The sequence below is a fragment of the Coregonus clupeaformis genome, chromosome 11 (assembly GCF_020615455.1).
Source record: "Coregonus clupeaformis isolate EN_2021a chromosome 11, ASM2061545v1, whole genome shotgun sequence".
NCBI classification, from domain to species: Eukaryota; Metazoa; Chordata; class Actinopteri; order Salmoniformes; family Salmonidae; genus Coregonus; species Coregonus clupeaformis.
The window spans coordinates 47221185-47241808 of record NC_059202.1 but is presented as its reverse complement, the minus strand read 5'-3'; positions in this window follow the sequence as shown (position 1 = coordinate 47241808).

Sequence of the window (20624 nt, the reverse complement as noted above, 5' to 3'; positions counted from 1 at the left end):
TGCCTTCTCAGTGGCGGCGTTATGATGACTCGAAAACCCCACAGCAAGCATCCAAACTGAACTGTGAGCTCGTTTCTCCTCACTAGGTAAGGTTGTAGGCTGTCCGACATCTCTCCTTCTTTTCCACGAGTGACAATGTCCACGACCTCAGACATCACTGGATCAGTGTGGGTGAACTATTTCACTTGGACAGATGTAACTGGGGCGTTCGTAAGGGAAGCCTTGAGAGGCCATCTGCATTGCAGTGCTGCTCAGACCTTCTGTACTTGATATCGTACTGGTGAGCATATAACAATAACGCCCATCACTGCATGCGGCTGGCTGCAAGCGACAGAATGCCGGTGTGGGGACCAAAGATGGAGGTCAGGGGTCTATGGTCCGTCATAAGTGTGAATCTTCGGCCAAACAGAAACTGATGAAATTTCTTAAGTCCAATCACAATGGCGAGTGCTTCACGCTCTATCTGTGCATAATTGCTCTCGGCTTTACTTAAGGTCCGTGATGTGAAAGCAATTGGCCTTTCTTCACCTGATGGCATGATGTGTTAGACAACTGCACCAACGCCATAAGGTGATGCATCACATGCCAACTGTAATGGCAAGTTGGGGTTGAAGTGGGTTAGGGCCTCTGACTGAGCTAAGGCTGTTTTCACTTTCTTGAAGGCCTCCTCACATCTGTCTGTCTACTTCCACTGTTTGGTTTTGTTCAAAAGTTCATGCAGTGGCTTTAACATGTTAGCTAGGTTTGGCACAAACTTTGCGTAGTACGTCAGTAGTCCTAAGAATGATCTCAGCTGACTCACGTTCTGTGGGGATGGAGCTTCTGCAACGGCCTTCACCTTCGATGGCACCTTGTGGAGCCCCGAACTGTCGATGATGTGGCCTAGGTACTCAACAGAGGGCCGGAAAAACTCGCATTTGTCCTTCCGGACCCTCAGACCGTACTCCTATAATCTCTGTAGTGTAGCGTTCAGGTTTCTCAGGTGCTCCTGCTCATCTTTGCTGGTGATGAGTAGATCATCGAGGTAACATTGGACCCCAGTGAGCCCGCTCAGTATCTGGTCCATAGCTCTCTGAAACAAGGCCGGAGCTGAGTTGATTCCAAAAGGAAGCCTCCAGTCCTTTGTGAGTCACTATGGTCAACAGTTCTTGTGACTCTTGGTCCACATGCATCTGTAGATAGGCCTGACATAAGTCTATCTTACTGAATTTTTGTCCTCCAGCTAAACCAGAAAATAGGTTGTCAATGAGGGGTAGTGGATATTTTTCAGCTGTCAAGACTGGGTTAATGGTGACTTTGAAATCACCACAGAGTCTGAGTGATCCATCTTTTTTTATGACTGGAACAACGGGTGTAGCCCATTCACTAACAATCACTGGATCCAATACTCCACTCTCAACTAGTCTGTTTAGCTCAATTTAAACTTTTGGTTTTATGGCGTATGGGACAGGTCTAGCTTTGAAGCATTTTGACTTGCTGTCTGGTTTCACGGTCAGTTTAACTGTTATGTCCTTCATACTGCCAAGTTCTCCTTTGAACACATCAATTGTGTCACAATTCCAGTGGGACAGAAGTTTACATACACTAAATTGACTGTGCCTTTAAACAGCTTGGAAAATTCCAGAAAATGTTGTCATTGCTTTAGAAACTTCTGATAGGCTATTTGACATCATTTGAGTCAGTTGGAGGTCAAAAGAAATCAGCCAAGACCTCAGAAAAAAAATTGTAGACCTCCACAAGTCTGGTTCATCCTTGGGAGCAATTTCCAAACGCCTGAAGGTACCACGTTCATCTGTACAAACTATAGTACGCAAGTATAAACACCATGGGACAACGCAGCCGTCATACCGCTCAGGAAGGAGATGCGTTCTGTCTCCTAGAGATGAACGTACTTTGGTGCGAAAAGTGCAAATCAATCCCAGAAGGACCTTGTGAAGATGCTGGAGGAAACAGGTACAAAAGTATCTATATGCACAGTAAAACAAGTCCTATATCGACATAACCTGAAAGGCCGCTCAGCAAGGAAGAAGCCACTGCTCCAAAACCGCCATAAAAAAGCCTGCAACTGCACATGGGGACAAAGATCGTACTTTTTGGAGAAATGTCCTCTGGTCTGATGAAACAAAAAAAGAACTGTTTGGCCATAATGACCATCGTTATGTTTGGAGGAAAAAGGGGGTGCTTGCAAGCCGAAGAACACCATCCCAACCGTGAAGCACGGGGGTGGCAGCATCATGTGGGGGGGTGCTTTGATGCAGGAGGGACTGGTGCACTTCACAACATAGATGGCATCATGAGGAAGGAAAATTATGTGGATATATTGAAGCAACATCTCAAGACATCAGTCAGGAAGTTAAAGCTTGGTCGCAAATGGGTCTTCCAAATGGACATTGACCCCAAGCATACTTCCAAAGTTGTGGCAAAATGGCTGGAGCATCAGCAATTGTGGGTTCGATTACAGGCTCAAAATGGCCAGAAACAAATAACTTTCTTCTGAAACTCGTCAGTCTATTCTTGTTCTGAGAAATGAAGGCTATTCTATGCGAGAAGTTGCCATGAAACTGTAGATCTCGTACAACGCTGTGTACTACTCCCTTCACAGAATAGTTTAAACTGGTTCTAACAAGAATAGAACGAGGAGTGGGAGGCCCCGGTGCACAACTGAGCAAGAGGACAAATACATTAGAGTGTCTAGTTTGAGAAACAGGCGCCTCACAGGTCCTCAACTGGCAGCTTCATTAAATAGTACTCGCAAAACACCAGTCTCAACTTCAACAGTGAAGAGGCGACTGCGGGATGCTGACCTTCTAGACAGAGTTGCAAAGAAAAAGCCATATCTCAGACTGCCCAACTTAATATTTTTTTTTTTTTGGCCAGTCTGAGGTATATTTGAGATTTGAGATTCATCAAATAGCCACCCTTTGCCTTGATGACAGCTTGCACACTCTTGGCATTCTCTCAACCTGCTTCATGAGATAGTCACCTAGAATGTATTTCAATTAACAGGTGTGCCTTCTTAAAAGTCAGTTTGTGGAATGTCTTTCCTTCTTAATGTTTTTGAGCCAATCAGTTGTGTTGTGACAAGGTGGGGGGGTATACAAAATATAGCTCTATTTGGAAAAAGACCAAGTCCATATTATGGCAAGAACAGCTCAAATATGCAAAGAGAAACAACAGTCCATCATTACTTTAAGACATGAAGGTCAGTCAATATGGAACATTTCAAAAACTTTGAAAGTTTCTTAAAGTGCAGTCGCAAAAACCATCAAAAACCACGGCTATGATGAAACTGGCTCTCATGAGGACCGCCACAGGAATGGAAGACCCAGAGTTACCTCTGCTGCAGAGGATAAGTTCATTAGAGTTAACAGCCTCAGAAATTGCAGCACAAATACATGTTTCACAGAGTTCAAGTAACAGACACATCTCAACATCAACTTTTCAGAGGAGACTGTGTGAATCAGGCCTTCATGGTCGAATTGCTGCAAAGAAACTACTACTAAAGGACACCAATAAGAGACCTGCTTGGGCCAAGAAACATGAGTGATGGACAATAGACTGGTGGAAATGAGTCCAGATGTTATATTTTTGGTTCAAACCGCTGTGTCTTTGTGAGATGTCCGCATGTGTAGTTCCCCCCGTAAATCATGGAGGAGGAGGTGTTATGGTATGGGGGTGCTTTGCTGGTGACACTGTCTGTGATTTATTTAGAATTCAAGGCACACTTAACTAACATGGCTACCACAGCATTCTACAGCGATACGCCATCCCATCTGGTTTGGGCTTAGTGGGACTATCATTTGTTTTTCAACAGGACAATGACCCAACACACCTCCAGGCTGTGTAAGGGCTATTTTACCAAGAAGGAGAGTGATGTAGTGCTGCATCAGATGACCTGGCCTCCACAATCACCCGACCTCAACCCAATTGAGATGGTTTGGGATGAGTCGGACCGCAGAGTGAAGGAAAAGCAGCCATCAAGTGCTCAGCATATGTGGGAACTCCTTCAAAACTGTTGGAAAAGCATTCCAAGTGAAGCTGGTTGAGAGAATGCCAAGAGTGTGCAAAGCTGTCATCAAGGCAAAGGGTGGCTATTTGAAGAATCTCAAATATAAAATATATTTTGATTTGTTTAAAACCTTTTTGGTTATTACATGAGTCCATGTGTTCTTTCATAGTTTTGATGTCTTCACTATTATTCTACAATGTAAATGTTTTTACAAATAAAGAAAAACCCTTGAATGAGTAGGTGTGTCCAAACGTTTGACTGGTACTGCACATATCAGTATACACATACATACAAGTTATTTAGGTCAGATAACTGCAGATGTTGCCGATGATGCATGTGGCGGTTGAAATCCAGGCCAAAGTGGGACACAGGTGTTTGGGATAAACTCTGTGTCGATGGAGCCTCATTCGTGCACGTCCCTCCCTGTCTGCATACCAAATTGCACCCTATTCCCTTAATAGTGCACTACTTTTGACCAGGGCTCATAGGGACTCAGGCCCTATCTATGGGTGTGAGAGGAGAGTGGCTGCAGCATCGGTCAGACAGCCGAGATTCTTTGTTCTTTCCTAATTGGGGTAATTTATTGTCCTAACAGGCAGAGCAGCTGTGGCTTTACAACATCGCACCAATTAAGCCCAGATGCTGAAATGAAAGACACGGACAAACGTGGCTGGACGATGAATCAAAAGACCATAACTCAAATCTGAGTAATAAATGTGACAGAATGTGACCGAGGAGAAGCGAGGAGGACGGTGGTGGCTCTTCAAAAACACTCTGCTGATGTATTCCACTGATGTTGGAAACAACAAGCAATATCATTATCAATGTAATTCAAAAAGGCATATCTCCCAAATGACCTGGTAGTTATACGTTTTTGTATAGCTTTGATGATTATGATTATCCGCCAGAATCAAAGAAGGGATCAGACATAAGTCGGAGACACCTCACATCTAACGTAAAACGGATTATGAGTAAAATACAAAATAAGATTAAGGAGTTGGATTTCATTCTTAGATTTCTCATGACAGTTCCAGATTTCTGTAATATAATTATTTTTCCTACCAAAATGTCAGTGGCCAGGATCAGGTGGATTGGAGAATCAAAGCAAATGGCCCAGGAAATGTGGGACATAACAGGAAGAAATCAGGTCATTATGGCGATTCCTACAGGGCACGGATAACCCCGACATACTGTGGTTGGCCTGCCTTTCCTCTCTCCCTCCCAGTCAGAGCCCTTTAAATGTTGTGCCCTGGGAACAGGCACAAATGTCAGTAAGACAGATACAGTGACATGGAGGAAGAAGAGGAGAAGGGCACAACCTTAGAGATCAGCTCACAGATGAACATAGCATTTCCAGAGTTAAGGCTTTCTTCTTGTCATGTGACCCCAAAGGAAAATAACAAATAAGGATCTTATCATCTTGATGACGTCTTGAGATAGTTTGTATTGTTCCTTTACGGCTTGAAGGAACATGAAGAAAGAAAAGCACCCTATGATAAGTTGCGTCAGAGAGTACGCCTTTGTACACATCTTCATGTTGTCACCAATCAAACATTCCAAATGGCTCATCCAATATGGCTGCCAGTCCACATAGCATGCATGAGTGCTTTGAATTGAAATATAATAATTTTAATTATAAAGTTCGGGTGGGTCCAAGGTAGTGTGTATGTGAAGGGCAAAGTGGGAAGTGTGAGCATGTGATTACCTGGGTCATATGAGAGTGGCTGGCAGCACTATAATGTGCAGCACCTTGTTAGACTGAGCAAGACTCCAGATATGAAAGATGAAAGGAGCTAGGGCTGCACGATTTGCCCAAAATATCTAATTGCGATTTTTTTGGGCAGATTTGCAATTACAAATATGAATTGCGATTTTCAAACACTTGGGTGAAAACTTGGTAATTCCATCAGACATGTTTAAAAAAAGTGTAAGGGTAGAGAACATCACTTCTAAAATGAGATCATATAAATTAATACATTCTGTGCTTAACCAAATCTACATATGATAATAGGATTATTACAACTACATATGAACAAACATTAATTTTTCACATGATCATCAAAATATAGTGTGCTATAAGCACAACACTAATTAATACATTAATGAGTTCCTATTTCCTATTCTACCATTATGAGTTCTTAAATAACATACATTTTATTTATTTATTTAAGTTGTATTTATTCCACCAGCCATAGGTATATTTATGTATAAGTGCCTTAAAAACATGTAACACGTAGCCTACAGATTGCAAAGTGTAGCCTGTTTCCAAAACCTTGGAGTCTGGTCCTGTAATTCAACGCAATGGCTTTTAGCACGTTTGCACCGTTATTGTTATGCACACTTCCTGCTCCTCATTTAGGCCCCAGGTGGCTAAAGCTTCTCTCAACCTCAAAGTGATGTTTTCATCCATGTGATCTCCGGGGAAGTAGCCTATGATGTCTGCAAGCACCGACCTTTCAGTTGAAACTCCTCATCAATAAAGTGTCCTTTCAAACTAATGTAGGGCTCTGTTGTTCTACTAGACCAAAGGTATGTTGTAATAGCGTAATAATCAACATGTGTGAGCTCTGTTTCAACTTCATCCCTTAAATTTGTTATACAGTGTTGGGATGGTGACTTGGGAAAAATATGTGTGAATCTTGTATCTCCTGTCCAGCTTGTTTATCATCTTCTTGAAGCCACCTTTGCTGACAGTGTAAATAGGAATCGTGTCTTTGGCTATGTGATAGATAGGTGAGCCTCAGTGATTTCTCTGTTTCTGCTGGATGTTTTTTCGTAGGGCGTGGCAATCAATGCCTACTTATCGTAGGTGGCTGGCTATGGCTGAGTGTCTTTGCTGCTGTTGGGCGCCTTTTTCACCATGCAATCGGCGTAAAGTAGGGGATGGTTCTTCTTCAAATGATTGAATAAATGTGTTGTTTTTTGCCTCTAGTCGTCACCACAACTCTGAGGCACTTTTTGCACAACACTTGCATTTGGTTGACATCAGTTTGCCTGTAGCTGAAATACTGCTATAAGACCCGAAGGTGCACCCTTCTTTAGCACCAAATCGACATTCCCATTAGCACTAGCAGCACTCATGTTTCCGACACATTCTGTGAAGCCTTTTTTCTCCTCACCAGGACAATTGTGATTAACCAGCATGTGCATGCCACGCAGAGAGTGAGAGAGCTCGCTTGTGATTGGTCAGCACCGTCTTGTGCATGCAGGGAGTGAATGAACGGAGTCTAGCGCATCTCATTGGAGGAGGTACTGTAGTCTAGTTTTTGTTGTATTAAAGAAAGGAGAAAATTGTACCCTCTTGCGATATGGATATTGCATATGTAAATATCGCAATTTCGATCTGAATTTGAGTAATTGTGCAGCCCTAAAAGGAGTACATGCAGTCCTAGAGAGAGTATCTCCCTCCGTCCTCCTTTAGAATTCCAGTTCTGTCCCCTGAAGCCCATTACCTTCTCCATCCCACTACTGACTTAAAACCCTAAAGATAAAACGAGTGCTTGTCCGGTGTAACTTTGACAGCGGTATCATGTTCCTCCCTGTAACCTCTCCCTCTCCTCCCTCCCTCTCCCTCTCTCTCCAAGGGAAGTAGTGCTCTACCTCAACAACACAGAGAGCAGTGATATCAGCAGCCTGATGGGGAGCAGGAACCTCTGTGTTTTATGAGGAGAACGAAAGGCCCTGAACCCAATTATCTTTTCTTTGTTAAATAAAACTCCACTGGCCCTCATTTCAACATGTAACCCCCCTGCTGTTTTTTACAGTACAAAGTGTTTACAGATTTAATTAGCTGAGGACCTTGCTTCAGGGAAACTCATGAATCCATACTGATATTTCTGCAGAATTTGAAGATAGGGCCTCGTCCTCATGATCAGCTACAGAGACGCTACAGCAGAAAGAAGGAGGGGATGAAGTGATGATTTAAAACATACTCTCTCCTGTTTACTTTTTCCACTGAGGCTAACCTCCCCAATTGGTAGTTACAGTCTTGTCCCATCGCTGCAACTCCCCTACGGACTCGGGAGAGGCGAAGGTTGAGAGCCATGCGTCCTCCGAAACACGACCCTGCCAAGCCGCACTGCTCGCTTAACTTGGAAGCCAGCCGCTCCAACGTGTCAGAGCAAAAACCGTCCAGCTGGCAACCAAAGTCAGCTTGCAGGTGCCCAAACCCTCCTCTAACCCCAACCAATTGTGTGCCACCTCATTGGTCTCCCAGTCACAGACAGCTGTGACACAGCCTGGAATCGAACCCAAGTCTGTAGTGCAGCCTCAGGCACTGTGATGCAGTGCCTTAGACTGAGATGCAGTGCCTTAGACTGAGATGCAGTGCCTTAGACTGAGATGCAGTGCCTTAGACTGTGATGCAGTGCCTTAGACTGAGATGCAGTGCCTTAGACTGTGATGCAGTGCCTTAGACTGTGATGCAGTGCCTTAGACCGCTGCGCCACTCAGGAGGCCCCCACTGAGGGTAATCTTTGTATTGCTCTATGAGGCTGAGCAGCATGGCTGAATTATGCAGAGCATGGTAGAAATCAATGCTGTCTCACTGTGAGTAGCTCGGATTTAAAGAGGCATGCTGTCAGGATAGCAGCATTTCTGTTATTGACATTTGAGAATATTCCACAGCTAATCTGATAGAAATTGATTACGTGTTCTGAGACCTTCAGCCCCATTTGGAGAGCGGAATCTAATTTGGATTTAATGGTGCAATTTGCCTGCATAACTTGGTCATTATGTGTGATGCATCTGTTTTTTTTGTTGTTGTTTTTTTTTTGAGGGGGGATACCACTAACAGTAGCATTGTAATCATGAAGGTATAGCACCCTTAAAAAGAATACTCCATGTACACTGAATTGTATGTGGTACAACTTACCATCTCTTACTTCACACATCACAGTTATGATTATAGTCATACAAACTGTAGGCAACCAACAGCTACTATACATGTCAAGAGTACAGCAAGCTACATTCGAGTGTTGTAATGAATAGTAAGAGATGACGCTAGAGTACGGACGAGTCAAGTGGAGCTCTTCAAACCCCACTCATGTATGAATATTTTACTAGCATCACACACACACACACACATAAATGCACATACACACACACACACGCCAGCCCTCCTCCCCTTGTTCCCCTTGGCTCAGAGAAGAGAGAGGCCCCACAACGTATACCTGTCTCCTGCTTCATCTTACAGCCCACATTTCAGACAGCATGGATGACAGGAGGAGCTCTCCACTGCTGACAGAGCTGCCTTACGGGGGAACTGGAGCTGCCTCACAGCCTCCCACATCACACTGCTGCCAGGCACCAGGCTATGCCCATGACAGATACACACACATATGGGTACATAAACACACATGCGGGACACACAAACACCCAGCATACATTCAGTAGGCACAACATATACAACAGAAACACAGAGTACGACACACGTACAGGCACACAAGCACGAAGCGCACATAAATACCACACAAATACTGAGCAGCACATACTCCACACACAAACATCCAACAAACAGAAATACCACAAACATATATAATAGCACACACACACACACACACACACACAGAGGAGAGTAGCTTCTTGTATAATCCCAGCTAGCACATAACGTTCTGAGAACCATATGTTTCATAGAGCTTGGTGAGAGTGTGGTTGTCCTATGGTTATTTTGCATTCAACCTTCCCACAACTTTCTGGGAATAATTCTGGATAGTTGCTTGGCTTTGGAACATTCTCAGCACATTTAATGAACTTCACAAAAAAACATTATTTTCTTGATATTTCATTACTTTAACAGAATGTTTCCTAAAAGTTCAACTGGTTTGACATCGGGAATGTTCTCAAATCATTCAGAGAATGTTAAGAAACCACGTTCTTGGTGGCCTCCCGAGTGGCGCAGCGGTCTAAAGCACTGCATCGCCGTGCTTGAGGTGTCACTACAGACCCGGGTTCGATCCCAGGCTGTGTCACAACCGACCGGGAGTCCTATTGGGTGGCGCACAATTGGCCCTGTGTTGTCCAGGTTAGGGGAGGGTTTGGCCCTTTACTCATTGTGCTCTAGTGACTCCTTGTGGTGGGCCAGGTGCCTTCAGTTGAACAGTGATTCCTTTGACCCATTGGTGCGGGTGGTAAGGAGCACGGTTTGTTTCGGAGGATGCATGACTCTCCCGAGCCACTTGGGGAGTTGCGGCGATGAGACAAGATTGTACTTGAAAAAGGGGGTAAAATACAAAAAAAGAAACCACGTTCTTCTGTGGGAATTTCAGTACTTCAGCATAATGTTTCCTCAAGGTTCTATTTTAAAGTCATGTTCTCAGAACATTAAGAAAATGTTCCATAAAAACCACAAGAAAACATTTGTAACGTTCTAAGAATGTTATTTAGGAACATGTCATGTTTTGCTCTTTCCATGACATAGACAGACCAGGATAATCCAGGTGAAAGCTATGCTCCCTTATTGATAAATCCACTTCAATCAGTGTAGATGAAGGGGAGGAGACAGGTTAATGAAGGATTTTTAAGCCTTGAGACAATTGAGACATGGATTGTGTATGTATGCCATTCTGAGGGTGAATGGGCAAGACAAAAGACAGAAGTGTCTTTGAACGGAGTATGGTAGTAGGTGCCAGGCGCACTGGTTTGAGTGTGTCAAGAACTACAACGCTGCTGGGCTTTTCACACTCAACAGTTTCCCTTGTGTATCAAGAATGGTCCACCACCCAAAGGGCTGGCACGAATTGTGCAGAGCAACAGACGGGCTACAGTCAGTCAACTGACAGTTCAGTACAACATTAGTGCTCAAATATCCATAAAAGAATGCACAACTCGTTGTACCTTGACACAAATGGGGTATGGCAGCCAACGACCTTACAGAGTTCCACTTCTTTCAGCAGAAAAAAAGAAACTGTGGTTCCAGTGGGCAAAGGAACAAAAACACTGGACACTGGAGAATTGGAAAAACATTGCCTGGTCTGATGAATCCCGGATTCTGCTGTTTCAGCATGACGCGTGTCAACATTGTAGGCTGGTGGTGATGTGATGGTGTGGGGTGTGTTTTCATCGCCCCTAGATAAAAGTGGAGCAACTGCCACAGGATATCTGAACATCAATGCCAATCAGGTGCATCCCTTCATGGCAGCAGTGTATCTATCTGTGAATTGATTATTTCAATAGGATAATGCCCCATGCCACAAGGCTAGGATTGTCCAATAATGGTTCCACGAACATGACAGTGAATTCAGCTTACTGCAGTGGCCTGCCCAGTCACCAGATCTCAATCCAATTGAGTATCTGTGGGATGAGATGGAATGAGCTATTCGGAGTAGAGATCCACTACCATCCAACTTGACACAACTGTGGGAATTGTAGAGTCCATGCCCTGACAAATTGAGGCTGTTCTGAGTGTACAGTCTGTTCTCAGCGTCAACAAAACTCTCTCTATCCTCTCTCTTGTTAAGTGTGTTCAGGTGTGTTGGCCGAGCCCACTAATTGGCCACACCTGATCTCAATGAGTGCTTGTTTCCTTTGAAATGGGGTCTGTTTGAATAGACTAAAATGAACAGCTTTGTGTGAGCTAAAATAATCATGGCATGCTAGCTCCATCCTGGTGGTGCAGCGGACCTATTCCATGCATAGAGAACAGACGATCATAAGTTTGAATCTCACTGACGACGTGTCACAATAGAAATTACATGAGTTTGCATGACAAATGCCTAAGCCAATGAATTTCCATGTGTCCTATCTGTGCTTAACCCAAACTAAGTTAGCAGTGTTATTAAAAGTTGTATTGAAACATTCAGTGGACGTTTTAAGGAAGTTATTTTAAAAAAAACATTCAAATAACCTTTAGAGTTTGTTAAAAACATTCAGAACATTTACGGAATGTTCTCAGAATATGCTTTAATTACCTTCAAATAACCTAGAATTTCCATTCTCAGAACGTTAATAAAACCTCCCAGGAAAACTCAGAGAACCATAATAAAAGGATCTCAGAACCTCCCAGCAACCTAAACATTAACTTCCATTCTCAGAATGTTTAAAAAACATAAAGTTTTACCGGTCAGGAAACGTATGGCTTCGTTCCCACAACTTCCAAGTAACCAAATGTGCTAGCTGGGATGTGCCTTCTGACAGGTGTCAAGGTAAAAATCTGTTATAGGAAACATAGATACTCATGGCACTACTAGCTGTTTCCTCTACCATGAGCCACTACACATGGCTGATCATAATGTGATCATAGTAGCAAGGGAGATCCTACAAGATAATACAGTATATGTCCCTGTCTCCCAGTCAGCAATTTCCTTACATTACAGGAAATTCTCTGTTTCCTTTTAGTTGTATATTTTCTGTTAAATTAGGTGATTTAAAGATGTTAATGCAGTATTGATCAACATATACAGTTTAAAGCCTACATTTAATGAACCACAGTATGGAGACAAGGGAGGGGGTCAATAAGATAGTAAATCCATTCTAATGCACTTACTGCTTATCCTATGGGCCATTATCTGAGGGCTCTCTCCTCGCTCTCACAGATCAAAGTGGCAGGGCTGGTCAGGGCCGGGCTGGAAAAAAAATCAGTATAGTAAGAAAAGCCACACAGACTCAGTAAACACACAGTAAAACACTAGTGTTTGGTGGTTGTTGTGGCACCAATCGTGGACATAGAGCTTACATAGAGCTTATAGATAGATAGATAGATAGATAGATAGATAGATAGATAGATAGATAGATAGATAGATAGATAGATAGATAGATAGATAGATAGATAGATAGATAGATAGATAGATAGATAGAAAGAAAGAAAGAAAGAAAGAAAGAAAGAAAGAAAGAAAGAAAGAAAGAAAGAAAGAAAGAAAGAAAGAAAGAAAGAAAGAAAGAAAGAATACGGAAGTGTAATTTAAAAGTGTTATAAAGCATATGCATATGTCTGGATTTGATCAGAGCTTTAATCAGCATGACGCTACCTGAGCCTGATGAACCATATATTAAATACATTTTATGAGCCCTACATTAACGACAATTAATGAGCCCAAGCCCAAAAAAAGCCCAAATGATTGTGTCGTTATCCAATAAATATACTGTATGATATAGGCTACTGAACATTACACACGACAGAAAAACATAAAAGCGGATGAAACTAGCTCCAGTAGGCTTTTTGAGTGTGAACTGTATTACTGTAATGTATTGTATTATACTGTATCATATGGACTGGAAATACACACATCGTTCAAACCATGATAAAGCAGAAGAGAACATGAGATTCTGGTGCAGCACATTAGGCCTACAAAGTTGCAAGTATAGGCTAGCGAATTTGATTTGAATTTTGAAATAAAATAGGGCCTATTTGTATAATTAGTAGGATGACACATATATACCTTCCATAATATTTCCCCAATGTTATTAGCCTAACTCCTCCTTCTCTCTCTATTGTTGCATCATTCCTTTCTCACTTTCAACAGCTGAATGAAATATGTTTTGTTGTCTTTATCTTCATTATTCTAATGACATCCTTGAATAATATAAACTCAGTCCGATGATGCTGTGACACACTAATAATAATAATAATATGCCATTTAGCAGACACTTTTATCCAAAGCGACTTACAGTCATGCGTGCATAATTTTTTTTGTGTATGGGTGTACACACCACGGGCAGGTGTTGTTACACGTGCCGATCAGCTGTCCATCCTGTCCGCCTGTAGCGCTGTCTTAGGCGTCTCACAGTACGGACATTGCAATTTATTGCCCTGGCCACATCTGCAGTCCTCATGCCTCCTTGCAGCATGCCTAAGGCACGTTCACACAGATGAGCAGGGACCCTGGGCATCTTTTTTTTGGTGTTTTTCAGAGTCAGTAGAAAGGCCTCTTTTGTGTCCTAAGTTTTCATAACTGTGACCTTAATTGCCTACCGTCTGTAAGCTGTTAGTGTCTTAACGACCGTTCCACAGGTGCATGTTCATGAATTGTTTATCGTTCATTGAACAAGCATGGGAAACAGTGTTTAAATCCTTTACAATTAAGATCTGTGAAGTTATTTGGATTTTTACTAATTATCTTTGAAAGACAGGGTCCTGAAAAGAGGACGTTTCTTTTTTTGCTGAGTTTTACGACTTGAATTAGATGCAGAAGGCATTCACTTATCTTCATGAAGAATGAATGGTTATGGGATTGAATAAATAAATGCTATAGCCTACCGTCCTCACGTGTTCACTCTTCTTTCCAACTCCTAGTGATTTCTATTAGCTGCTGTATTTAACATTCACCAAAGAATAGCTTCCTCCATCTTCGAATAGTCTATTGGTACAATAAAATATATATATATATATATATATATATATATATATATATACAGTGGGGGAAAAAGTATTTAGTCAGCCACCAATTGTGCAAGTTCTCCCACTTAAAAAGATGAGAGAGGCCTGTAATGTTCATCATAGGTACACGTAAACTATGACAGACAAATTGAGATTTTTTTTCTCCAGAAAATCACATTTTTTATGAATTTATTTGCAAATTATGGTGGAAAATAAGTATTTGGTCACCTACAAACAAGCAAGATTTCCGGATCTCACAGACCTGTAACTTCTTCTTTAAGAGGCTCCTCTGTCCTCCACTCGTTACCTGTATTAATGGCACCTGTTTGAACTTGTTATCAGTATAAAAGACACCTGTCCACAACCTCAAACAGTCACACTCCAAACTCCACTATGGCCAAGACCAAAGACCTGTCAAAGGACACCAGAATCAAAATTGTAGACCTGCACCAGGCTGGGAAGACTGAATCTGCAATAGGTAAGCAGCTTGGTTTGAAGAAATCAACTGTGGGAGCAATTATTAGGAAATGGAAGACATACAAGTCCACTGATAATCTCCCTCGATCTGGGGCTCCACGGAAGATCTCACCCCGTGGGGTCAAAATGATCACAAGAACGGTGAGCAAAAATCCCAGAACCACACGGGGGGACCTAGTAAATGACCTGCAGAGAGCTGGGACCAAAGTAACAAAGCCTACCATCAGTAACACACTACGCTGCCAGGGACTCAAATCCTGCAGTGCCAGACGTGTCCCCCTGCTTAAGCCAGTACATGTCCAGGCCCGTCTGAAGTTTGCTAGAGTGCATTTGGATGATCCAGAAGAGGATTGGGAGAATGTCATATGGTCAGATGAAACCAAAATAGAACTTTTTGGTAAAAATTCAACTCGTTGTGTTTGGAGGACAAAGAATGCTGAGTTGCATCCAAAGAACACCATACCTACTGTGAAGCATGTGGTGGAAACATCATGCTTTGGGGCTGTTTTTCTGCAAAGGGACCAGGACGACTGATCCGTGTAAAGGAAAGAATGAATGGGGCCATGTATCGTGAGATTTTGAGTGAAAACCTCCTTCCATCAGCAAGGGCATTGAAGATGAAACGTGGCTGGGTCTTTCAGCATGACAATGATCCCAAACACACCGCCGGGCAACGAAGGAGTGGCTTCGTAAGAAGCATTTCAAGGTCCTGGAGTGGCCTAGCCAGTCTCCAGATCTCAACCCCATAGAAAATCTTTGGAGGGAGTTGAAAGTCCGTGTTGCCCAGCGACAGCCCCAAAACATCACTGCTCTAGAGGAGATCTGCATGGAGGAATGGGCCATAATACCAGCAACAGTGTGTGAAAACCTTGTGAAGACTTACAGAAAACGTTTGACCTGTGTCATTGCCAACAAAGGGTATATAACAAAGTATTGAGAAACTTTTGTTATTGACCAAATACTTATTTTCCACCGTAATTTGCAAATAAATTCATTAAAAATCATACAATGTGATTTTCTGGAAAACAAATTCTCATTTTGTCTGTCATAGTTGACGTGTACCTATGATGAAAATTACAGGCCTCTCTCATCTTTTTAAGTGGGAGAACTTGCACAATTGGTGGCTGACTAAATAATTTTTTCCCCCACTGTATAGGGGTGCCAATAACAGTGCCCTCCACAATTATTGGCACCCCTGTTTAAGATGTGGTCGAGGACTTCCAAAAATTCTCCTTTTTTTTTTAAACAACATAGAACCCAAATGCAAAAAAAGAGAAAAATCCAACCTTTTATTTAAGTACATTACTTTGGTGTAAAAAAATAAAATCACACATTTAGAAAAAGAAACTTGAAATCAATGTGTCAATTTGTCGATTGCAATGCACAGAGATACCGTGACGAGATCCTGGAGGTCCATTGTCGTACCATTCATCCGCCGCCATCATCTCATGTTTCAGCATGATAATGCATGGCGCCATGTCGCAAGGATCTGTACACAGATCCTGGAAGCTGAAAATGTCCCAGTTCTTCCATGGTCTGCATACTCACCAGACATGTCACCCACTGAGCATGTTTGGGATGCTCTGGATCGACGTGTACGACAGCCTGTTCCAGTTCCCGCCAATATCCAGCAACTTTGCACATCCATTGAAGAGGAGTTGGACAACATTCCACGGGCCACAATCACACCAGATACTGAATGGTTTTCTGATCCACGGCCCTACCATTTTTTTAAGGTATCTGTGACCAACAGATGCATATCTGTATTCCCGGTCATGTGAAATCCATAGATTAGGGCCTAATTATTTAATTTAAATTGACTGATTTTCTTGTATGAACTGTCCTTCAGTAAAGTCTTTGAAATTGTTGCATGTTGATTTATTTTTTGTTCAGTGTAGATGTGTGTTGACTTTGATTAGGACATGGGAATATCAGAGCATCTGCTAGGCTAAATTAACAAACTAGGCATGCATAGCTCACCACATGATCTGCAAACCAAAAACTGGCCAAACTCGTGTTTCTAAAAGGAAATTCAAAGGCACTGTAGAATGACTGTCTAGCCTAATAAGGCATTTTTCGTTTTTCATGATTATTTAAAATCTAAGTTTTTATGTATTACATTTTATACAGCCTAAATGCAAAATGTATAGGCATGTTGTTGAAGTGCTGTTGTTGATGTGTTATTGAAATGCTGAGCGCTCCTGCTATCCTGTAGCTTGTCACAAATGCTTCACAATTAATTTCTTAAATGGCAAGCTATAGCCTTGAAATAATAATAATAATAATACTAATAATAATACAGCCTAAATAATTCATTTAAGAAGATCTAAATGCATATTCCCATTAAACTGATTGAGATCAAATGATTGGCATGCAGTTTGGACATTTCACTGGTAAAACCTGAAGAATTATCATTCACAATTGATTGACAGTGATAATGGCCTACTTTGAAATTACATATGCCTAACTTAGTGTTTGAGGGTATTAAAAATATAAAAATGTCTTGAGACAAGATGTGTGGGCATATTGGCAGATGCTGCAATTGGAGGATGCATTTTATGAACCTATTCTATAATAATATTCAATTTGTCGGTACAAACTTTGATTGAGAAATTATGATGTAATTTGTGACCGACCGGTCGTTAGCTAGCGAGCCAGCCAGCTAACCTTAGCTAGCTAGCTAACAGTACGCTTTAACTTGCAATGAAAACGACTTTCTGACTAAATTGAAAATGTATAATATCTGAAAATGTAGATAGCTAGACTTTCTACCCGTATACATGGATGAACGCTTCTCCCTCTCTGTCACAGATGCCATGGTTGCCCTTAGTTTGAAGATGTAATCCAGAGACCGGTGTTTTATACAACAGCCTTCTGTGTGTTCTCTTTCCGACTCCCTCCCCATATTTGCAATCAAACGGCAGAATTTTCTCCATCTCCTTAGCTATCAAAATCTGCTTCCACCGGACATTCCACTGATTTCAAAACTCGTTCCTCCAGAAAGTGGAAAGCATTAGCAACACTTTTGCAGTTTTTCATAATATCTTTCAATAAAGCAGAGTTAGAAAGGATTACCTACACATACTGAGCAGCTCATGTTATAAACAGAAGCGTGCTACATGGCAGACCAATCCCAAACTCATCTCTCGGCATGTCCAGCCCATCCATTATCTCAGCCAATCATGGCTAGCGGGAAGGTTCCTGTCTTTTTCCGTGACTAAACCAACTAGGCTTGTAATTTAACATTTGTATTCATATTTACAGATAGCATACAAGTTAGTTATTTTTATTTTATTAAATGTTTTTGTACTTTTACTCCTTTTTCTCCCCAATTTTGTGATATCCAATTGGTAGTTACAGTCTTGTCCCATCGCTGCAACTCCCATACAGACATGGGAGAGGCGAAGGTCGAGAGCCATGCGTCCTCCGAAACACAACCCTGCCAAGCCGCACTGCTTCTTGACACACCGCTCGCTTGACCCGGAAGCCAGCCGCACCAATGTGTCAGAGGAAACACTGTCCAACTGGCGACCAAGTCAGCTTGCAGGCGCCCGGCCCGCCATAAGGAGTCGCTAGAGCGCAATGGGAAAAGGAAATCCCGGCCAGCCAAACCATCCCCTAACCCGGACGACACTGGTCCACTTGTGCACCGCCTCATGGGATTCCCCGTCACGGCCGGCTGTGACACAGCCTGGGATCGAATCCGATACAAAATAAATGTTTGCGGTCAAATGCCTCTACTGTGAAGTAGTGACGCGCGACATACGCCTAGTTTCCTGAAATGAGTCACAATTAATGTTTGTTTTTTTGCACTCCCTCACCTAAAAAAAAGCACTAACCACTGGTCCTCGGCTACAGAAGGTTGTAGTGCAGCCTCTGAATGTCATAGAGACAAACCAAAGATTGGAGTCACGTCTTTTACAGCTTGTTTGTCGCATAAAGCATTACAGACTAAAGCATCATTATAGATCACTTTATATAATCAGGTCCATTTAATTTGTATTAAAATCAATTATGTCATTTGTCAGTAGCAAGCTTTGGACCCAAGGAAGAGTAGCAGCTAATGCGGATCTGGAATAAAATACCAAAAATATTACTCCGGTCCTCCTTCTCATCTTCACGCTCTCCTCTTAAACTGAACAGGACATCAGTAGGCCTAGTCCGCGCGCACAGATATTGAATTTTTTTGACAAATTGACTCGCCACCGTACACAGCACAGTCATTGGTTAGGCAGAACAAAAGGCTTTACATCATTAAGAACAGGGCAGGCCAGGGATCATGATTGGGAATGCCTATCCATTGCCGTGTGTAATGGAGTGTAGCCTAGTTTTAAAAAAACTCAGAAGGAAGTACATTTTCTTAGAAAAATAACTTTGCCCTGTGCTTCTCCGAGCATGCTCTTCGTATATCCTAGGCCCCTCAAACTCAACTCTGGACCTCGAAGCCAGTTCCACTGCATTTTTTCATTGTTACACTCTAATCAGGGACTGATTTAGACCTGGGATACCAGGTGTGTGCAATTAATTATCAGGTAGAACAGAAAACCAGCAGGCTCCGGAGCCACAGACAAAAACCAGCAGGCTCACAGCCACAGACAAAGCACATGCCTGCAATTGTTCCATCGTAGCGCAACACGAGAGAGTGGTTTCATCACGGTAGCACATTCAGAGATTGATTTATAGCCACTCATCTAAAATAGTTAATCGATTTTTTACTAAAAACACTTTCGGAAAATATGAATATGAGATGAAAACGAGTTCAGGAAGCCAAGCTAAAGCTCTGTGAGATGTTCACAGCAATGGGGGCAGACATTTTGCTCAAAACAGACCTTTAGAAAATATGCTAATTTTCTCTAACACTAAACATACAAATATGTATTTTTCAGTTATAAGGAACTGAAATCTTATTGTTAGTAATTTTATGATTTTTTTATGCTATATTTAGCAGAAAAGTCATTTCAAGCCATATTCATACAGTTTTGTTGAATAGGAAATACATCATATAAAATATTTCATATTTTCATTTGTATCATATTTGTACCTCAGCAATGTATAACTTATTTTACCAGAAAGGTGATATTTTAACCTTTCTTTGAGTATGCAGCATTACTAGTTATTGTTTATGGCCCTCTCATGATAAATAATTACTTTTGGGGATTACGTAGATTACATTTTCGATTGCATTTGGTTACATTTCACTAAATGTTAAAGAAGGATTTTTAAGCCATGAGACAATTGAGACATTGACTGTGTATGTGTGCCATTCAGAGAGTGAAGATTTGCTATTAGAATAACAATTCAATGTAAATGTCATGTAAAATATACTGAACAAAAATATAAAAACAAAACAGGTGGCTTATGGTAGAGAATGGAACATTCAATTATCTGGCAACATCTCTGGTGGACATTCCTGCAGTCAGCATGCCAATTGCACGCTCCCTCAAAACTTGAGACATCTGTGGCATTGTGTTGTGTGACAAAACTGCACATTTTAGAGCGGCCTTGTCCCCAGCACAAATGCACCTGTTTAATGATCATGCTGTTTAATCAGCGTCTTGATATGCCACACCTGTCAGGTGGATGGATAATCTTGGTAAAGGAGTAATGCTCACTAACAGGGATGTATAGAGAAATAAGCTTTTTGTGCATATGGAACATTTCTGGGATCTTTCATTTCAGCTGATGAAACATTGGACCAACACTTTACATGTTGCGTTTATATTTTTGTTCAGTGTCGTTTATGTCGTTTTAAATTATTAATTTAATACATTAGCTGTAATTAATAATAAATCACAGGTCTAATTAATGTCGTTGGCCCAATATTAT